Source organism: Ornithorhynchus anatinus, chromosome X1 (assembly GCF_004115215.2).
Source record: "Ornithorhynchus anatinus isolate Pmale09 chromosome X1, mOrnAna1.pri.v4, whole genome shotgun sequence".
NCBI classification, from domain to species: Eukaryota; Metazoa; Chordata; class Mammalia; order Monotremata; family Ornithorhynchidae; genus Ornithorhynchus; species Ornithorhynchus anatinus.
In genome coordinates, this window is record NC_041749.1 from 33,429,812 (window position 1) to 33,441,506 (window position 11,695).

Genomic DNA, 11,695 nt, shown 5'->3' on the forward strand with positions numbered 1-11,695 from the left:
CTCTCTCTTTCTCCTCTCATCTCTCTATCCTCTCTTCTCCTCTTATCTCTCCTCTCTTTCCTTCCTCTCTCCTCCCTCTCTTCTCTCTTTCCTCCCTCCTCCCTCTCTTCTCTCTCTCCTCCCTCTTCTATCTCTTTCTCCATCTCTCTGACTCATTTGGAGAAAGCAGCTAGTTGCTGTGGAAAGGAGAGTACAGAGAAGTGCACGCTGAGTGGGGGAGCACCGAATCCGGACTTTTCCCGCCCCCGACCAAACATGGGACTGAATCCTCCCCCTGTCCCCCCACACTGTGAATTAGGGAGATGGTGCAAAATACCGACAGTAGGGGGTCAACAAGCCAGCAGACTCAGCAAGAGAACAAACAGCATCACTGCAGAAAAGATAGGAGGGTGGAGAGGAAGTTTTCGAAAGAAACCCCTACACCGTTGCGATGAGTCCCCCAACTCTGGGCCCAGCATTGTTGGGAGGTTTTACCCCCTCCATCCCCTCCCCCCAGCTCTCTTGCCTGATTTGGACTTAGAAGTCAAGCATCTCAGGGGGTGGGAGGAGAGGGATACCTTAATATCCCCCCAAAAGAGGCCGACAGGGAGCGTTCCCCCTCAAGTAAACCACTTCCCCCATCCACTGGGCATTGAAAGGGTATCGCAAAGCAACAGTACCTGGTACTCCCTCGCCAGCAGGTTTTTAAAGGCTCCCCATGCTGAGACAGTGGTGGTGGGCGAGGGCGGAAAGTGGCCGCGCAGCCTTTTTCCCTAGAGCCGGGCCAGCTGTGGGGATCAAAAGGGCCACTGACCAGGCCGCGGTAGGGAGAGGAGGTAGGAACAGCTTCTCTCTGCGGGATGGGAGCCCGCTCTTCTGTCCGGGGTCGTCCTCCGGCCTTGCCACCTCCCCTCCCTCGAGGTTGGAGTGCCGGCTGCTCCTCTCCGGGCTGCTGCTCGGGGCCGAGGGGCGGGGAGGAGGGGAGGGCCGGCAAGGAGGACGAGGAGGTGGGGAGGAGGAGGAGGAGGACGATGGCGATGAGTAAGAGGAGAAGGAAGAGAGGAGGAAGGGGGGGAGGATGACGAGGACCAGAAGGAGGAGGAGGGCGAGGAGTAAGGGGAGGAAGAAGAGAAGAGGAGGAGGACGAGGGACAGGAGGAGGAGGAGTAAGGGGAGGGAGAAGAGGAGGACGAGGACCAGGAGGAGGAGGAGAAGGGGGGGGAGGAGGAGGAGAAGGAGGAAGGTGGTGGGGAGGGGCAAGGAGGTGAGTATGGGGAAGGTGGAGAGGAGGACGGTGGGGAGGAGGAGGATGGGAAGGAGGACAGTGGGAGGAGGAGAATGAGGAGGAGGCTGGGATGGAGGAAGCTGAGGAGGAGGCTGGAGGAGGATGGGCAGGAGGCTGGAGGAGGACGGTGAGGAGGAGGATGGGGAGGACAGTGGGGAGGAAGAAGAGGAGGATGGGCAGGAGGCTGAAGGAGGATGGTGGGGAGGAGGAGGATGGAGAGGAGACTGAAGGAAACTGTAGAGGAGGAGGCTGGGGAGGAGGCTGGAGGAGGCTGGGGAGGAGGCTGGAGGAGGATGGGGAGAAGCACGGTGGGGAGGAGGAGGATGGGGAGGAGGAGCTGGGGAGGAGGCTGAAGGAGGACGGTGGGGAGGAGCCGAATGAGGAGTGCGGCCGGTGGGTGGGGAGACCAAGAGCGCGGGGCTCTGTAAGGGCAGCTGGTCTCCTCTTGGGCTCCGGGCGGGGGTCCGGATGGGGGTCTGGCCATCTCACGTCCCTGCGCCCTGAGGAACGTGGGAAGCCCCCAAGCTCCGGCCCTTATGGCTCCTCCACAGCATCCTTCACCTGGCCTCAGGCTCTGTTTGGGAAAAGGTGTCCGTCTCCTAGGGCCGCATGGGATGTTCTGGTCCTGGCGCAGAGAAGGGCATCCAACATAAGAGACGGACCGGGCCCTTGCGGGCCTAGATGAACTCTTCAGTCTGGAAAGAGGACTGGCTCCTATGTGTGGGGGTTGGCTGCCAGGGAACAGCGTGGCCTAATGGATAGAGCACGGGCCTGGGAGGCAGAGGACCTGGGATCGAATCCAGGCTCTGCCACTTCTCTGTTGTGTGATCTTGGGCAAGTCACTTAGTTTCTCTGGGATTCAGCTTCCTCATCTGAAAAAGGGAGATTCGATGCCATTCTCCCTCCTACTTAGATTGTAAACCCTATATAGGACAGGGATTGTGTCCAAACTGATAATCCTGTATCTACCCCAAGGCTTGGCACATAGTAAAGCATCAGAGAAGCACCATGGTGTAGTGGATAGAGCCCGGGTCCGGGAATTAGTAGGTCGTAGGGTTCTAATCCCGACTCCTCCTCTCGTCGGCTGTGTGACCTTGGACAAGTCACTTCACTTCTCCGGCCCTCAGTTACCTCATCTGTAAAATGGGGATTGAGACTGTGAGCCCCACGGGGGACAGGGACTGCGTCCGACCCAGTTTGCTTGTATTCACCCCGGCGCTTACTGTAGTGCCTGGCACATAGTAAGCACTGGACAAATACCGTCATTATCATCGTTATTAGGGAGGTCGGGTCCTAATCCTTCAAGCATCCTTCGGTGTCACTGTATGAACGTATTCCTAGTTGCCTGTGCCAGTCGGAGCTCCTAGTTAACGGGCCACACCCGTTCTGTATTCAGTGCTCTGATACATTTCTGTGTACTCCAGCCCAGCTCTGTCACCACACACCCTCCCTGACTTGGGCCCTCAACCTTGCTAACACCCCTTTTCCCGTTCCTAGATTACTGCAGTCATCGCCTCTGAAAGGATTTCACGAGCGGAAGGAGGCGGGGGCTCTAATCCCCCCTCCCAAGGCGGTCTCCCCAGGGCCCTCTCTGTCTGTTCGCTCTGAATTGGACAGCATGAGTAGAAAAAAACCCTCAGACACCTCACGCAGAGCCCAGGGGGGAAAAACTCTCTCCCCTGAAAGCTGGTAGTTCCTTTGGAGAGGGCAGCGGTTTTGTGGTCGAGAACAGTTGGCCGTCTGGATTCCTAGCGTCAGCATCACTCAGGGTCTGAATAATGTTTGTGTTGCTGGGAGGTTCCCGTTAGAGGCAGTTCTTGGGAGAGAAGGGAGGCTGATTCCAGGAAGCAGCGTTGGCAGGGCCGATTTCCTCTGAATCGATTTCTAACAGATGGGAGACGGACATTTCTCCCCTCGTTTCCTTTCAGGTTTTTGATCTAACCTAATAAAACTATCACTTTTTTTGGGTAAAATTCTGCTGGAATCGTTAAGTAATATTAGGGTCAAGTGTATTTTTCATTAAAACTGCCCCCTCCCCTCCACCAGGTGGTCCTGGTACTCTAACCTGAGGAACAAAGAACGCTTTAAAACATTGGAATCCTGTGAGAGAACTGCGATCGAAGAGGAAAACGCAGCACCCACCATCCTGGCGCGTGGCCGCAAGTGAAATTACTCTCTTAAAGCTGTGGTTTTAAGACGATCATGACACCAAGAGGCAGAATTGGATATGACTCCAGTGACCACAGAAGACGGTGCAACAGGGCAATAGGTCAACCTTTGCACATGCACAAGATGTTGGAGGGAAGGATGGTTTAAAATCGGGGGTGCCCCTACATCTGGGCCTGTGCCCAGATCACCTCAATGGTCCTCCTATCCCCCTTTGCTCTCTATTTTTCTCCTTTTTGTACCCTTCTTCAGTTTTTCTTCTTCTCTCTTCCTTCAGCCTTTTTCTCTCACCCTATTTTTCTGCCTTTCCTGTCCCTACCCCTGGGAGGCCTTGCTCCCTGGACCTGCCCCTCTTCCACTTTGCCCTCCCACGATATGGTTGCTTTAATAATGATAATAATAATAATGGTATTTCTTAAGCCCTTACTATGTGCAAAGCACTGTTCTAAGCGCTGGGGGCGGATACAAGGTGAATGGGTTGTCCCACGTGGGGCTCACAGTCTTAATCCCCATTTTACAGATGAGGTAACTGAGGCACAGAGAGGTGAAGTGACTCGCCCGAAGTCACATAGCTGACAAGTGGGGGAGGCGGGATTAGAACTCATGACCTCTGACTCCCAAGCCCGGGCTCTTTCCACTGAGCCACGCTGCTTCTTTAAGGTAGGGAAGGAGCATCTTGACACTGTTCAGGGTGGGAAAAGTTGGCTAGCCTGGAATAGGATGGCCAATCATCCAGTTTTACAAAGGACAGTTTTGTTTCCAGGCAGCCTGTAGCCCCATCCAGTTTGAATTTGGCACTGGACAAGTTTATGTCCGATATTTTTATTTTAAACACCTCCTTCACCTATTCACTGCTGACACATTTCTATGTACTCCTCCAGCCCAGCTCTGCCATCACTAACCCTCCCTGACTTGTCCCCTCTACCTTGCTAACACCCCTTTTCCCATTCCTAGATTAGTACAGTCATCGCCTCTAAAAGGATTTCACGGATCCAGCGGAAGGAGGTGAGGGCTCTGCTGTTTATTTTAAATACCTCCTTTCATTCATTCAGTAGTATTTATTGAGCACTTACTATGTGCAGAGCACTGTACTAAGCGCTTGGAATGTACAATTCGGCAACAGATAGAGACAATCCCTGCGCATTGACGGGCTTTCAGTCTAATCGGGGGAGACAGATGGACAAAAACAAGACAACTTAATCACGATAAATAGAATCAAGGACACCTCATTAACAAAATAAATAGGGTAATAAAAATATATACAAATGAGCACAGTGCTGAGGGGAGGGGAAGAGAGGGGGAAGGAGCAGAGGGAAAGGCGGGGAAGGGGGCTTAGTTGAAGGGAGGTAAAGGGGGAGCAGAGGGAGCAGAGGGAAAAGGGGAAGCTCAGTCTGGGAAGGCCTCTTGGAGGAGGTGAGCTCTCAGTAGGGCTTTGAAGAGGGGAAGAGAGTTTGGCGGAGGTGAGGAGGGAGGGCATTCCAGGACAGCGGGAGGATGTGGGCCAGGAGTCGATGGCGGGATAGGCAAGAATGGGGGACGGCGAGGAGGTGGGCGGCAGAGGAGCGGAGCGTGCAGGGTGGGCAGTGGAAAGAGAGAAAGGAGGAGAGGTAGGAGGGGGCAAGGTGATGGAGAGCCTTGAAGCCCAAAGTGAGAACTTTTTGTTTCGTGCGGGGGTTGATAGGCAACCAATGGAGGATTTTAAGGAGGGGAGTGACATGTCCAGAGCGTTTCTGCAGGTAGATGATCCGGGCAGCGGAATGAAGAATAGACTGGAGCGGGGAGAGACAGGACGAAGGGAGATCAGAGAGAAGGCTGACACAATAATCCAGCCGGGAGGTTATGAGAAGGTGCCTTCTAATCAGGCACCTGCGACCAGGTCCCACGGCTCAGAAGGGGCACCCCTATTCAGAGGGACCTGGAAAGGTAATGCAACAGCTCAGGAGAAGTGGGAGCTTCAGGGGTTCCCCCTTGGAAACCCACTTTAGGTTCAGGTGGTCCTGGATAGACTTCTGCGAGACAGTTTTCCCATTAGACTGAGTCCCTGGCGTCATAGGTGTGATGTCACTGAGTCTGTCCAGTTTCCACAGGGACCTTCAGTGACCTGGAAGCAGAAGGAGTCCTGCCCCACAAAACACTCAGCCGTGACCCTCTGAAAGCTTGCCCTCCCCCTCAGAGAAGCTCTAGTGTGTGACTGCTAAACATGAGTGGCAGGAGGGTAGAGGAATTCATCCCTCATTCTAGAAACAAGACTGTCCTTAAGCTAAATCAAAGGATACAGTTGCCTCTGCACTTCCAAGCTTACCCTATTCACCCCGTAGACTGCAGTGGATATCTCATCTCACTGGGCACTGGTGACTTCAGGTAAAGAGAAGCCCCCACCGAAGTGCCCGGTGGCACCGGATTCTGCCGAGAGGGCAACCAGGCTCTGACTGTGGAACCAGCCTTTAGAGGAAGACCCGGCCGGCTGTTTTCCTTGGGCCCAGACAGTGCAAGGGTCGTAGCCGCTCTTCCAGGGAAGGGTTCAGCTCAGGGTTTTCCCAATCCAGTAGGCCCCAGCAGCCACACTCTCAATTCAGAGAAGCCTCTTTCGGTCAGCGATGGGAAGAGGCTGATTAATGGGAAGAATTAGTTACCGACTGATTTGTTAGAACAGCTCTGTCTTTCATCATCTCTCTGATGGTCCTCCGGGGTTGGGTTTTGAGAAGGGAAGCCTCTGGACAGGAAGGTGCACCTGACATCACAGGTGTTACTCTAGGTACGTAACATAATGAAATGACATACTTCAGATCATTCTGGGGGAGTCTGTCAGAGTCAATTGAAGGCCCATCTCCTCCAAGAGGCCTTCTCCCACTCCCTTCTGAGTCACCCTGACTCGCTCCCTTTATTTATCCCCTCTCCCAGCCCCATAGCACTTATGTACATATCTGTCATTTATTTGTTTATATTAATGGTCAGTCTCCCCCCGCAACCCCCTACACATCCTACCCCAGACTGTAAGCTGGAATGTGTCTCTATTGATATATTGTACTCTCCCCAAGTACAGTGCTCCGAACACAATAAGCGCTTAATAAATATGATTAACTGCCTGGGGGAGGGACGGTCGTGACTTCCCCACTTGGTCCAGGGGCATCCCGATCCCCCACGGGCCCCCCCATAAACCCAGGTGCCACTTCTGAGTGGCAGGACTTGGCAAAGGCCAAGTGTTGGAGGAAGCCTGGGTTTTGGCAATATAATATTGAACAAAAAGACCCCCGATGCCTTTTCTACCCAGGACGGGAGAAAAATGGATTGTCTCGTATAAAATCGGATGACGGATCACCTTAGCTTTGAGAGTCGGGGCTGGGGTCAATCCAGAAGGGTCTTCCTCTGGGCCCTCCCAGCTCTACCCTGTACATCATTGACCAGCTAATTTCCACTCCATCTACTTTGCCCTAATGATCAACATTTCAGCAAAGTCCCCCATCCCACGGGCACTTCCACGTCAGCTACGACTCCTGGAGGGCTTGAACGAACTGTGGCGTTTCCTAAGGCTGAGTAAAGAGAGGAACAAAAGCAAACACTTTAAGAGAGCTGTTTACATAGTTCCAACAGGATGAGATCCCACGCACGTCACCTCCTTTCCTTCACCGATGCCAAAGTGCTACCATGTGCCTGTGTGTTTTGCCCAGATCTGATTAGTGTGTTTAGCTATTGATGGTTATCTTAGAGCTGCTTTGCGATAATGAGATTCTAATGAGTGTGGCCTAATGGAAAGAGCGTGGGTCTGGCCGTCAGAAGACCTGGGTTTAAATCTCTGCTCTGGGTGTTTTTTTAATGGTATTTGGTAAGCGATTGCTATTCTGGTAGGGAAGCAGCGTGGCTCAGTGGAAAGAGCCTGGGCTTCGGAGTCAGAGGTCATGAGTTTGACTCCCAGCTCTGCCACTTGTCAGCTGTGTGACTGTGGGCAAGTCACTTCACTTCTCTGTGCCTCAGTTACCTCATCTATAAAATGGGGATTAACTGTGAGCCTCACGTGGGACGACCTGATTACCCTGTATCTCCCCCAGGGCTTAGAACAGTGCTCTGCACATAGTAAGCGCTTAACAAATATCAACATTATTATTATTATTCATTCATTCAACCGCATTTATTTACCGCTTACCGTGTGCAGAACACTGTACTAAGCGCTTGGACAGTACAGTTGGGCAACAAATGGAGACAATCCCTACCCAACAACGGGCTCACAGTGTGCCAGGCACTGTACTAAATGCCGGAGTAGATATCGCACAGTCCCTGACCCACGTGGGGCTCACACTCTTAACCCTCATTTTACAGTTGAGGTAACTGAGGCACAGAGGAAGTGAAATGACCAACCCAAAGTCACACAGCAGACAAGTCGGGGAGCCGGGATTAGAACCCACGTCCTCTGACTCCCAGGCCTGTGCTCTTTCCACTAGGCCATGCTGCTTCTTGAGCTGTGTGACTTCAACAAGTCACTTAACTTCACTGGTGCATCAGTTTCCTCAGCTGTAAAATGGGGATGCAATACCTGTTCTCCCTCCTACTTAGACTGTGAGCCCCATGTGGGACAGGGACTCTGCCTAACCTGATTAACATGCATCTACCTCAGCGCTTGACACATAGTGAGCACTTAACAAATGCCACTGAAAAAGGGAGGGCTTTCCACATATCTTTACTTGGTCTTCTTAGATTGCTAAATGATTTTGAGACTCCGATCTACAATCCGGTAAGTGCTTTCAGAGAGAGAAATGGTGAGAGATGTGCTTAGGGGAGAGAGTATGCAAATCCTGTTTTGAACAAGGGTCGCTACAGCGCACGGAGTCAGAGTCAGGTTCCAGGGGTGTTTTTCATACATCTTAAGGGGCGTAAGAGGCTTTTTTCGCTTTACGGCATTTTTTAAGCTCTTGCTACGTGATAGGCACTGTACTCAGATTCATGTCAATCAGGTTGGACACAGTCCCTGTCCCACATGGGGCTCATAGTCTTCATCCCCATTTTGCAGATGAGGTAGCTGAGGCACGGGGAAGTGAAATAACTTACCCAAGATCACAGAGCAGACGAGTGGTGGAGTCAGCATTAGCACCCAGGTCCTCCTGACTCCTAGACCCGTGTTCCATCCACTAGGCCATGCCACTTAGGGGCTTTTGGAAGAGTAGCCAAGCGCTTCAGGGCAGGCAAAACTGATGGATAGAACTGTACACACGGCAGAGTCACGTAACCGGCGTTTCCCATCAGGAACATTTCTTTATTAATCACTAAAATGAATTTAATGAAGTTCCTTTCCCCAGAGGAGCGCAGTGCTCATTAAGCTTTTGCTGTAGTTAGATTTCTCAGCGGGGCTAATAGCGGTGATTGGAGCCCGACGAAATGCCTCCCGGGAGTTCAGCGCGGGGCACAACAAGACAGAGTGCTAGGGCGGATCAAAACAAGGCCAAACTGCAGATCATCACCAAATAGCCTTTATTACAAAATCCAGAGGGGCAAGGTGCCGGGCGAAGCATTATAAACATGGCATGAATCGATCTGGCCGGTAAACAAAGGACAGACCAGCTGATCCACAGTCAGCTTGCCCTGTTATTTGCCCGTCATTTAGACACCCCAACTTATCTTTCACATCCTCTGTAGCTCTGAGCAGAAACACGCCGGGCAGCGGGGAGTGAGACATGGAAGCAAACAATGCGCAAAGGCTGGAGGTGCTTATTTTGTCTAAACGTGAACTGAGTGTAATTTCACAGCCTAACACCTAAAGACTCAAAGCTCGGTACAATGATCCGCTCACAGAGACTGCTTGATGGCTCATCTCTAGACTGTAAGCTCCTTGTGGGCAGGAAATGTGTCTGTTTATTGTTATATCATTCCTCCCAAGTGCTTAGTACAGTGCTTTGCACACAGCAAGTGCTCAATAAAAACAAGTGAACGATTGAAGGATAAAGGTAATTTCCATGGCCCATATCTGTCTCCAAACACTGTCCTCATCCCGTACCCCCCACCGGAATGTCCAGTGTCATTCGTTCGTATTTATTGAGCACTTACTGGGTGCAAAGCACGGTATTAAGCGCTTGGAAGAGTACAGTATAAGAACAGACACACTCCGGCCCACAACAAGCTTACAGTCAGGAGGGCAACCCTTACGCGGTTCCCCCGTCTCGGCCAGTGACGGAGAGCTGGGCTGTATGGACCGATCAATCAATCAGTTGTATCCATTGAGGACTTACTGTGTACACACTGTATTAAGCGCTTGGGAGGATACGATATAACGGAGTTGAAAGACACGTTCCCTGCCCGCAACGAGACCACTTACGAGATCCAAACACGGCACTGTTTATAGCGTTTCGATTCTTCCAGTTGCCCTTTTCCCACCCCAACCTCCTTGTCTTACTCCTGACCTATTTTGCACAAACTCAGCCTCCCCATGGATCTTGTAATGGGATTTATTGTGCAGAGTACTGTACTAAGCGCTTGGGCAAGTAGGATACAACAGAATTAGGAGATGTTCTCTGCCCGTAACTAACACAGTCTAGAGGGGGAGAAATTTGCTCTCCTCCTTCTCTACTTCTTCCCTTAGGGAACTCATCTGATTGTATGGGTTCAATGATCTCCTATCCAAGGATGATTTTCAAACTTCCCTGACCTCTTCCATTCTCCAATCCCACATTTTTTGGTGCAAGCCACTAGCACTATAATGAGAAGCACTGTGGCCAAATGGAAAGAGCACTGGCCTAGGAGTAAGAAGGACCTGGGTTCTAATCAAGCGTGGCTCAGTGGAAAGAGCACGGGCTTTGAAGTCAGAGGTCATGGGTTTGAATCCCGGCTGGGCCACTTGTCAGCTGTGTGACTTTGGGCAAGTCACTTAACTTCTCGGTGCCTCAGTTACCTCATCTGTAAAATGGGGATTAAGACTGTGAGCCCCACGTGGGACAACCTGATTCCCCTGTGTCTACCCCAGTGCTTAGAACAGTGCTCGGCACATAGTAAGCGCTTAACAAATACCAACATTATTAACCCCAGCTCTGCCACATATCTGCTGGGTGACCTCGGGGAAGTTGCTTAACCTCTCTATGCCTCATCTGTAAAATGGGGATTAAGATTGTGAGCCTTATAGTAATAATAATAATAATGTTGGTATTTGTTAAGAGCTTACTATGTGCAGAGCACTGTTCTAAGCCCTGGGGTAGATACAAGGTAATCAGATTGTCACATGTGACAACCTGTGTTAATCCCCATTTTAAAGTCTTAATTAAAGTCTTAATCCCCATTTAATCGTAATTAAAGTCTTAATCCCCATTTTACAGATGAGGTAACTGAGGCCCAGAAAAGTGAAGTGACTTGCCCACAGGCACACAGCTGACAAGTGGCAGAGCCGGGATTCAAACCCATCACCTCTGACTCCCAAGCCCAGGCTCTTTCCACTGAGCCATAGGGACCATGTCCGACTTTATGACCTTGAATCTACCCTAGAGCTTCATACAGTGCCTTGCACATAATAAGCACTTAACAAATACTATAAAAAATAAATTCCTCTGCACAAGCATTTGTTCCTGAAGCCTCATCCGGTATTCCTTATGGGAGACGCCATCCATAATAGATTAAAGTGGGTAACCGGGAGTAAAATGGGCAGCAGCATGGCCTCGTGGAAAAAGCACAGGCCTGAAACTTATAGGAATTGAGTTCATTCATTCCTTCATTCAATCATATTGTTTGAGCGCTTGTGTGCAGAGCACTGTACTAAGCGCTTGGAAATTACAATATGGCATTAGAATGGATGTTCAGGACGTTAGTAATCACGCGATTCCCCTAAGCATCCTGTTACCATTATCGAGGGTAGGATCTTGGGCTCAGTGACCAGCTGTTTGGTCCATTAAATATGTTTCTTACATCTACTCGTTTAAAGAGCCCACAAGAAGCAGTATGGCTTAGTGGCAAGAGAAAAGGCATGGGAGTCAGAGGTCGTGGGTTCTAGCCCTGCTTCTCCACTTATCAGCTGGGTGACTGTGGACAAGTCACTTGACTTCTCTGTGCTTCAGTTACCTCATCTGTAAAATGGAGATGAAGACTGTGAGTCCCACGTGGGACAACCTGATCACCTTGTATCCCTCTGATCACCTTGTATCCCCCCCAGCCCTTAGAAAGGTGCTTGGCACATTCATTCAATAGTATTTATTGAGCGCTTACTATGTGCAGAGCACTGGACTAAGCGCTTGGAATGTACAATCCCTGCCCATTGACAGGCTTACAGTCTAATCGGGGGAGACAGACAGACAAAAGC